Below are 12,052 nucleotides of genomic sequence, written 5' to 3'. Positions count from 1 at the left end.
AGCATTTAGTAATGGTTGTTCAAACAACATTTAAAAGGCACTTAAAACACATAAGTGAGAATGGTCAAACACATGATTAACCACTGCTACAGGAACTTAGTCCACTGTAGAGAGATAACAGTATACAATGCAATCTTTGCACACATCTCTGGGTAATCATGGAACAACATCATGATACCACATTGATTTTGGTAAGCATTGGAAAAAACTTTAGTGAACCATCTAACACATCACAATATCATAAATCAACCATAAGAATAATCAAAGCAACTGATACAGTAATATAAAGCCAATCACCACAAGAGTGTAGACCACTCATGGTCACAATCATGATCCCTTCGCAAGGAGAGATCAACAAGGTTGCATCCATTAGGAGGACTTATAGAAGTCATATGAAAGAGACACTACAAGAAGGAGACATGAAAGAGCATGGTTGGAGACATTGCATCTTACTTGTTCAATGAAAGGGTTTTGAACATGAAATGTTTCCAGAGATGTTATGTACTAAAGAGAAAGAGAAAAAGAAAATGAGAAAGACCTAAAGACTTTAAACCACTAAGGAGAAGGAGGTAGAAAAAGGAAAAGGATACAGAGAAAAATGAGGGGAATCTACAGACTGACAGAAAAGGGAATAAAGATTGATAGAGAGACTAGACACATAAAGAAAAAATGATATTCATCATCAAAAAGAAGGGAAGTAATATTCTTAAAGAAGAAAGACGAGAAACTAGCAACAAAAAGGAAAAATCCAATAATCTCGAACAGATAAGATGAGACTAACAAAGAACAATGGCAAAAAAGGAAAAAGCTAAAAAACTTATCAAAATAACAAAGAATTAGAAAAAGGGGAAAACAGGGAAGAGGAAGGAAATAAAAACCCAAGGAGAAGGCTAAAACCAAGGATAAATTAATATAGTGAAGGAAGAGGAATGACTAATTTAAGCCATCAAAGAGAAGATAGAGAGATAAACAAAGACTAAACTCAAGATCTAAAATAAGAAAAAGACCTTAATTTAATTAGTAAAGAATCTTTTGACAATTGTTATCGCATTGGTTTTAGATACGAAGAATGAAAGGATCTATACCCTTCTCATAAGTTTTCTTGTAAAATGTTCTGGATCTATTGCAATCTCCATTTCATCTTGAGTTGATAGTTAGTAGATTTCTCAAGCTTGGTTTTTTGAAGGGAAGCAAGCTTGTAAAAGCTTGTCAATAATATGATCTTAAGAGTGGCACCACAATAATAGGTGATCTATTTCATCATCATGCACTTCTTAGAAATCATGGTATTTATGTGGTTTTCGAGAGTATTAAAAAGGCTCTCAAGAGGCAGTCCTTTCGATCGGTTAAGGCTTCTTTACAACAATATGGTGTGAACTTGTCAAGAGGTTGTGTTAACAATGTGCATCAAGTTATTTTTTCCATCTTGGATCTCTTAGAGCATGACTCTTCTTAGGGACCCATATCCCCATAGATTTTGGCCCATCCCCTTCCCATTCCCAATCTTACCCTTAAGCTTGGACACTCAAATCCTACAACAGGTTTAATGGAGGAATAAGGCATTTTATTATGCTGTGAATTTTGCCTATATGTGTTTTATTTTATGTTATATGTGTAGGTTATCATGTGGGATTTCTTCAACATTTGGATCTGGTCAATGATAAAGGATAAGCATTATTTTACAACGGTCTTTCTTTTTGTGGCTATATGGTTTCATATCTGGATATAATATGTAATAGGAGGCAAAGTATGGGGAAATGTGGTTATTGGGATATTTGTATATAGTATTGAGATGGTAGTGTTAAGTTTATTCTCTTCTCTCTTCAATCAATTGTAAATTGGAGGAACTAATCTTGAGATTTTTTAATTACCCAGATTAGTAGTCCTTCATTTCTTTTTTGTTTTTCTTGACAGGGTTATGAATGGAGTTTTCCTTCCTGATTCTTTTCTCCGGAAGCTCCTTATGTTAGAATCAATGTATTTGCAAAAAATTGTTTATACACACACACACACAAAATATAAATCAATAATAATACATAAAAATATAAGTCAACAAATGAATAAATATATAAATCTACAAATGTACAAATATATAAATCAAAAAATGCATAAATATATAAACTAATAACAACACACATAATATAAATCAACAACACAAAAATATAAATCAATAACAACACACTAAAAAATATAAATCAACAAATGCATAAATATATAAATCAATAATAACACAAAAATATATAAATCAATAACAATACACGAAAATATAAATCAATAACAACATACAAAAATATAAATTAATAAATGCACAAATATATAAATCAATAACAACACACAAAAATATAAATTAACAAATGCACAAATATATAAATTAACAAATGCATACATATATAAATCAATAACAATACATAAAAATATAAATCAACATAAAAATATAAATCAATAAAAATATACAAAAATATAAATCACTAATGTAAAAATATATAAATTTACAAATGCATATATATATATACACACACACACACACAAATATAAATCAATAACAATATAAGAAATATAAATTAATAACAACACAAATATAAATCAACAAATGCATAAATATATAAATCAACGAATGCAAAAATATATAAATAAAAAAGAACACAATAAAATATAAAGCAATAACAACACACAAAAATATAAATTAGTAACAAAACACAAAAATATAAATTAACAAATACACAAATATATAAATTAACAAATTCGCAAATATAAATCAATAAAAGCATACAAAAATATAAATCAATAATACAATGCACAAATATATAAATATACAAATATAAATCAATAATAACACATAATATATAAATTAATAAATGCACAAATATATAAATCTACAAATGCACAAATGTATAAATCAACAAATACATAAATATATAAATCAATAAAAATATATATATATATATATATATATATATATAAATCAACAAATTCAAAAAATATATTAATTAACAAATACATAAATATATAAATCAAAAAAATTATACATAAAAATATAAATTAATAACAACACACAAAAATATAAATCAATAAAAACACACAAATGCATAAATTAATAAATGCACAAATGTGTAAATCAATAAATACACAAATATATAAATCAAAAAATACACTAATATTTAAATCAACAAAGTATGAAAATATAAATTAATAATAAATATATTTTTTTTTAAAACAGTAATAACACAAAATCTAAATCAACAACTGCACAAATATAAATCAACAAATACACAAATATAAATTAATAATAACACACAAATATAAATCAACAAATGCACAAATATATAAATAAAAAAATACACCAATATATAAATCAACAAACACACAAATATATAAATCAACAAATGCATAAAAATATAAATCAATAACAACATAAAAAAATATAAATTAATAATACAAAAAAATATAATTCAACGAATGCAAAAATATATAAATTAACAAATGTACAAATATAAATCAATAACAACACACAAAAATATAAATCAACAAATATATAAATCAATAAATGCACAAATATAAATTAATAACAATATACAAATATATAAATTAATAAATGTAAAAATATATAAATCGATAACTATACAAAAAATATAAATCAATAATAACCAAAAAATATAAAAATCTACAAAAATAAAGTCTATAAATATAAAAATATAATAATCAACAAATGTAAAAATATAAAAATTAACAAATGCATAAATGTATAAATTAGTAACAACACAAAAAAAATTAAATAAATAATAACACACAAAAATATAAATTAATAAATGTACAAATATATAAATCAACAAATGCACAAATATATAAATCAACAAGTGTACAAAAATATAAATCAACAATAACACACAAATATATAATTCAACAAATGCGTGAATATCTAAATCAACAAATATACAAATATATAAAGCAACAAATACACAAAAATATAAATTAATAATAACATACAAAAATATAAATTAATAAATGCACAATTGTATAAAACAAAACATGCACAAATAAAAAAAATTATATATATAAACAAAAATATAAAAATCAACAAAAATAAAAATTTACAAATATATAAATATATAAATAAAAAATAAATAAATGTAAAAATAACTAATGCACAAATATAAAAATCAAATAATGCATAAATATATAAAAATTAACAAATACACAAATATATAAATCAACAAACGCATAATTATATAAATCAACAAATGAATAAAAAAATAAATTTAACAAAATAAATCAATAACAATATACAAAATATAAATCAACAAAATTACAAATATACAAATCAACAAATGCATAAAAATATAAATTAATAATAACACACAAAAATATAAATTAACAAATACACAAATATATAAATCAACAAATGCACAAATATATAAATCAACAAATATATAAAAATATAAATTAATAATTATACACATAATATAAATTAACAAATGTACAAATATAAATAAAAAATAACACAAATATATAAATCAACAAATACACAAATATAAATCAATAATAACACAAATATATAAATTAACAAAGTACAAATATACAAATAAAAAAACACACAAAAATATATAATAATAACACATAAAAATATAAATCAACAAATGCATCAATATATAAATGAACAAACACACAAATATATAAATTAACAAATGCATAAATATATAAATTTAAAAATTAACAAAAAAATATAAATCAACAAATACACAAATATATAAATTAACAAATATACAAAAAATAAATCAACAAATACACAAATATAAATCAATAAATGCATAAATATATAAATTTAAAAATAAAAATATATATAAATTAATAAAAAAAAACACAAATACACAAATATATAAATTTACAAATGCACAAATATATAAATCAAAAAATACACAAAAAAATAAATCAATGTACAAATATAAATCAACAAATGCACAAAAATATAAATCAACAATAGCACAAAAATATAAATCAACAACATACAAAAATATAAATCAATAAATACACAAATGTGTAAATTAAAAAATGCATTAAAAAATTAATAAATGCACAAAAATATAAATCAACAAATGCACAAAAATATAAATCAACAACACACAAAAATATAAAACAATAAATACACAAATGTATAAATCAAAAAATGCACAAATAAAAAAAATAATAAATATATATATCAACAAAAATATAAAAATCAATAAAAATAAAAATTTGTATATATATATATATATAAACTAATGTACAAATATAAAAATCAACAAATGTACAAATATATAAAAATCAATAAATGTATAAATATATAAATCAACAAATGCACAATTATATAAATCAACAAATACACAGAAATATAAATTCAACAAACACACAATTATATAAATCAACAAATACAACACAAAAAATATAAATCAATAATATATAATATATAAATCAGCAAAATTACAAATATATAAATCAACAAATACACAAATGTATAAATCAACAAATGCATAAAGATATAAATCATTAATATAAATTACAAATAAATAAATATATAAATCAACAAATGCACAAATATATAAATCAACAAATGTATAAAAATATAAATTAATAATTATACACATAATATAAATTAACAAATGCATAAATATAAATCAATAATAACACAAAATATATAAATCAACAAATGCACAAATATAAATCAATAATAACACACAAATATATAAATTAACAAATGCAAAAATATAAATCAAGAAACACATAAAAATATATTATAATAATAATAATACATAAAAATATAAATCAACAAATGCATTAATATATCAATGAACAAACACAAAAAATATATAAATCAACAAATGCACAAATATATAAATCAATTATAAAATATAAATTAACAAATATACAAAATGCACAAATATATAAATTAACAAATATACAAAAATATAAATCAATAAATGCACAAATATAAATTAACAAATGTATATAATAATAAATTTAAAAATGCATAAATATATAAATCAAAAATATATATAAAGATTAACAAATACACAAATCTACAAATGCATAAATATATAAATAAAAAAATACATAAAAATATAAATCAATAAATGTACAAATATAAATTAATAAATGCACAAATATAAATAAATAAATGCATAAAAATATAAATCAATAACAATACACATATAAATCAAAAAAAATTACAAAAATTAAATTTTATAAATATAAAAAAAACAAATACACAAATATAAAAATTAACAAATACACAAATATAAAAATAACAAATGCACAAATATATAAATTAGTAACAACATATAAAAATATAAATAAAAAACACACAAAAATATAAATCAATGAATGTATAAACATATAAATCAATAAATGTAAAAATATATAAATTAATAACAATACACAAATATATAAATTAATAATAGCACACAAATATATAAATCAATAAATACATAAATATATAAATCAACAAATACATAAAAATATAAATCAATATTAACACAAATATATAAATCATCAAATGTACAAATATAAATCAATATCAATACACAAATATATAAATCAACAAATGCACAAAAATATATATCAATAACAATACAAAAATATAAATCAATAACACACAAAAATCAACAAATGCATAAATATATACAAATATATAAATTAACAAATACATAAAAATAAAATTAAGAACAAAACTCAAAAATATAAATTAACAAATGCACAAATATATAAATTAACAAATACATAAAAATATAAATCAATAATAAAAAAATATATAAATCAATAATTATACACAAAATATAAATTAATAAATATACAAATATAAATCAACAAATGGACAAATATAAATCAATAATAACACAAATATATAAATCAAAAAATGCAAAAAAAAAAATTTATACACATATATAAATCAATAAATACACAAATATATAAATCAACAAATGTATAAATATAAATCAATCATAATACACAAATATATAAATAAAAAATGCACAAATATATAAATCAATAAATACACAAAAATATAAATCAATAACAACACACAAAAATATAAATCAATAATAATACAAAAAAAAAAAAACAAATGTACAAATATATAAATCAACAAATGTACATCTATAAAAATTTAAAAATGTACAAAAACATAAATCAATAACACAAAAATATAAATAAAAAATAACACAAAAATATAAATAAAAAAATTATAAATATATAAATTAACAAATACATAAAAATATAAATTAACAAATACACAAATATAAATTAATAACAACATATAAGTATATAAATCAACAAATGTACAAATATAAATCAATTACAATACACAAAAATATAAATTAACAAATTCATAAATATTTATCAATAACAACACACAAATATACAAATTAACAAATGTACAAATATAAATCAATTACAATATACAAATATATAAATCAAAAATACAAAAATATATAAATCAATAACAACGTACAAATATATAGATCAACAAATGCATAAAAATATAAATTAATAAAAATACACAAAAATATAAATCAATAACAATACATAAAATATAATTCAACAAATGCACAAATATAAATCAATAACACAAATATATAAATCAACAAGTGCACAAATATATAATTTTTCAAATGCACAGATGTATAAATCAATAAATGCATAATTATATAAATTTACCAATGCACAAATATATTAATCAACAACACACAAAAATATAAATCAACAAATATAAAAATATACAGATTTGCAAATAGACAAATATATAAATCAACAAATGCACAAATATATAAATCAATAACAAAAAAAAAAAATTTAAATCAGTAACAACACACAAAATAAAAATCAATAACAAAAAAAATAAAAAATTATCAAATGTACAAATATTTAAATCTATGAATACACACAAAAAATTTATGATCTAACAAATTCATACACACAAATATAGAGATCAACGAACACAAAATTTATATAAATCGATATAGACAAATATATAAATTAGAAAATACACATACAAATATATAAATTTAAAAAAAAAATTATAGAACAACAAATATATATAAACCCATGAACATAAATATATAAATCAACTAAAATACACAAAATAGCAAATATAAACAAACATATAAATCAGCTAACGTGCACATATAAATCTGTATATGTGTTAATATAATATAACAAGCAAATGTGTGTTATTACAAGTGTTAATCTAATAGAACAAGCTAGGCTAAAATAAGGAAATCGTTGACAACAATGTTTACAAGAATCCACTCTCCAAAAAAATACAAGAAACCACCCTCAGTCTTTTACAATTAATTATATCTTCCCAAATATCACCATAGATGGGACATCTAAAAAATAACTTATCCTAAGACATACAAATATACGGTAGTGTAGAGTATGGCAACATGTCTCAATTTGTAATTGGTGTGAATATAATGTCAAATGAAGAGTAGATCTTGGAAAATGATGTTGAATATAGTCAAGATGTAGGAAGGTTTCATGGCCACCATAGAAAATGCTCATCATAAAGAATCTACTTTTAGAGCAAAGAGGCTCATACAGAAATTTTAGTCACCTAGTTACAACAATTTGAATCCCTCACTTTGTGTAAGAATGTGAAAGTGAGACAAAAGTAGTATGTGATGGAATGGAATAGGTCTATAGAGATGACGATAGATTGAAGAAACAGACTTATCTTGGAGTATCAACATTTCAGTTCTCTATGGAAACAAAAAATGGTAACTTGCTCTGAAGAATATACAAGATTGTGATCCAATATGAAGTTTGGGTCTTGATTGTGTGTAGGAAATAAGCCTAAAGACACTACAGTAAAGAAGATGTGCATCAGCTTCATGTTGGACAATGCTCTGAGGGGAAGACTTCATTTACAATAGGATCACATCCTGAGGCTTAATAGCCTATACTATCAACACATAGTGAAATAGTAGAATTGTGTTAGTTGCAGAAAAAATTATTGGGATGAGCTCACATCCTATAGGGTGTTTTCAAACTTAGGAACACGCAGGTTAGGGTGGTTGGAGATGAAATAATCCATTTGTTTCTTATTTCAACATGTATTGGAAGCTTTTAAGAAGGTAGTTTTAACATTGGTTTGGCTTCTCTCTAGCATATGAAGTCGCTGGTGAGTTTTTAGATGGCTAGGATAAGGTCATTAGTTGACCACCCCACGTAGATTGCATCACTCTATAGGTGCTAAACCAAAATATGGAATTCCATTCACAACCATGTATTCAAATATTTTGGATCAAACATCATAAGTAAATTACTAGTCAGCGTTTTGGATCTCACTACTAAACCCAACATCATGGAATAGTTCAAAGCCATGTGAGGAGGAAAGGCCTTCAAAGGGAGAGAGTGATAGCCAAAGCTATAGACTAAGGTTGATAATTAGCACATTCACATATCTGTATAAATTGTGGAGGAGAACTGGCAGTGCTAACATTGACCATCATCTCAAGTTTAGATTGTGATATTATAACATTTACAATAGGATTTATTGGTTTAGAGGGAACCTACTAGATAATTCCTGAAGAAACTAGGTGACACTCTTCACATTTATGATTTTTCCTTTAAGGTAAGAAGGGAGAATAATTTGCAAATTGTTATGAAAATCTTTCTTGTTTTTATTAAGGGCTACATTAAATTGATCTTAGATTATTCTCATATTAGAAAAATCTAGATGTAAGCTTGAATGGAAAAACATGATTTTGTTTTGTTTCTTTTCGTTAATAAGAAGTATGTGTTTTGTTCAAACCTACACTGCTTCTCTTTTCTTAAAAGTAAATTAAAAATGAAAGATATGCCTAAGTGAAGGATATTAAAGAAACACCATGAAGAAAGTTAATGTCATGTTTTAAGTGTGTTTTAAATTTTAATGTTTGTAATAAAGTCCTATGATGTGGTGGCATAAATGGAGTAGTGATTCGATAAACTCTCCAAATATAGCCACTTATGACAAAGTTGTTTTAATTTTAAGTTGAGTCAGTTTTCTTTAAGTATGTTTGTGTGTGTTTGCATAATTAAGCCAACTAGAAAATTGGTGGCTTCAAGAAACTTCAAATAGCTGAAAAAGTTGGCGGTAGATTTTGATGCCTGATTCCTCATGATTCAAAAAAATGGTTTTCTTTTCTTTCTTTTGGGCTAACGTTTGATCTCCCAATCTCAAAAATGAGAAAGTGTTGAAAAGACAAATTGTGTAATTGGAAAAGGGGTTAGAACACAACAAAAGGAATAGAAATTTTTGAGTTTGTTTTCTGATTTTGAAAGTTTTGAATTGAATGTGAAATTTTCCTTATTTTCTTTCCAAAAATGAATCATCAAAAGCCTAAACATATGTTGATAGTCTAGTTGTAGAATAACTATCTATTCCACTAGTTTAGAATCAAAAAGAAAGTTTTATCTTTGAAGTATTTACAGAAAATTGATTTTTGAAGTTTTTGTATGTAACTAAGTGTAGTTTTGAGGGCCATAACAGTCAATGGGAGTCTTTTAGACTCTCTATGCTCTATTTTTTGAGATTGCAGAGGGGTTATGTATCATTTTGTTTTTTGTTTTCTTTTGTTTAACTGTTTCAATGATCTCTGCTTCTACAAGCACAAAATGCAACCTATGAATGTGATGAATATCCTTATGTATTCACCGATGTGTTGAAAATCACACAGTTGATATGTGATAAAGGGAAGAATTGGTTTGTATATGGAATTCACAGAAGTTATAAGTGTCTAAGTATTGCATGATCGACAATCAATTTGTGCTCAATTTTTAAATCTCGCATGTAGTATGGTTATATAAGTTGGAATCAAATTAATATTGTTTGATGGTCATGTTGTGGTTTGTGTGTGTCCTCAATTTTACATTTGGGGGATGACTGAACCATATATGTATTTCATATTCATTGCAGAAGAGTCAGGTCAGTCTCTATAAAGTCATGCAGGAAAAATATAATATTGCTACAAGAGGTCAAAGAAGTTCTTGTCGCATATCAATTTATTAGTTTGTATTAAGAGAGTCAGTTAGATAGAAATTTGAGGTAAGTTAATAATTGATCCTAAAGGTGTATGAACCCCTTGATGTAGACTTAGTTAAGTGATTCATTTCCTCCTATGTTTTCCAAGGTTAGGCTCTACATCATTTTTGGTATCAGAGCAAGAGAGTTCTCAGATTGTGTGAAGTTACATGTTGTATATAACTTATCAAGAGTCCTTAGTAGGATCAAGCAAGATGGTGACCAATGCAAATTTAGATAAGAAGGTTGAGGAGCAAGAAGAAATCCACCAGAAAGAGAATAGGGAAGTGGAAGAGATGTTAGCAAAATTAGTAAATAAGCTGGAACACTTGAAGAATGTGGTTGAGAAGAAAGAAATGAAAGAAGAAGAAGAAGAAGTAGTAGTAGTCCTAAATGATGACAAGGAAGAAGTATCTGAGAGTGAGAAGCCATTCATCAAAGTTTTGAAGGCATTGGGAGGAAAATCTACTGAGTTACCTATATTTACAAGAAAGATGGATACTGAAGCAGTTTTGTAATGGATTGAAGCTTTAGAGAATTACTTTGAAAGGGAAAAGATTTCAGAATCACAACAAGTCAAGATGGCTAAGTCTAGGATGAAGGGAGCAACCCTTACATGGTGGAATTTTCTACAAGAAGGAAGAGTAAAGGAAGACAAGAAGAGGATTTGTTCATGGAAGAAGATGGTGTCTCTAGTGAAAGACACTTATCTCCCTAGATATTATGAAGTACAATTACACCAAAAGAGGTAGAATCTTAGATAAAGAGATATAGATATCTGCACTTATACATAAGAATTCCAAAAATTGAGTCTAAGATCAAAATTGGAAAAACTTGAGAGTGTCAAGGTAGCAAGATACCTAAATGGTCTAAGAATGAACATACAAGAGGAGTTGTAGTTGTTGATTCCTAACATAGTAGCTAAGTGTTATCAACTAGCTTTGAAAGTGCAGAAGAAAATCAAGAGAAGACAAGAGAATAGTGACAGAAGTAGAGGAAGACAATCATTTAGAGGAA

The sequence above is a fragment of the Cupressus sempervirens genome, chromosome 5 (genome assembly GCF_028749045.1).
Source record: "Cupressus sempervirens isolate cs-2001-9-10 chromosome 5, ASM2874904v1, whole genome shotgun sequence".
NCBI lineage: Eukaryota > Viridiplantae > Streptophyta > Pinopsida > Cupressales > Cupressaceae > Cupressus > Cupressus sempervirens.
This window is presented reverse-complemented; position numbering follows the sequence as displayed.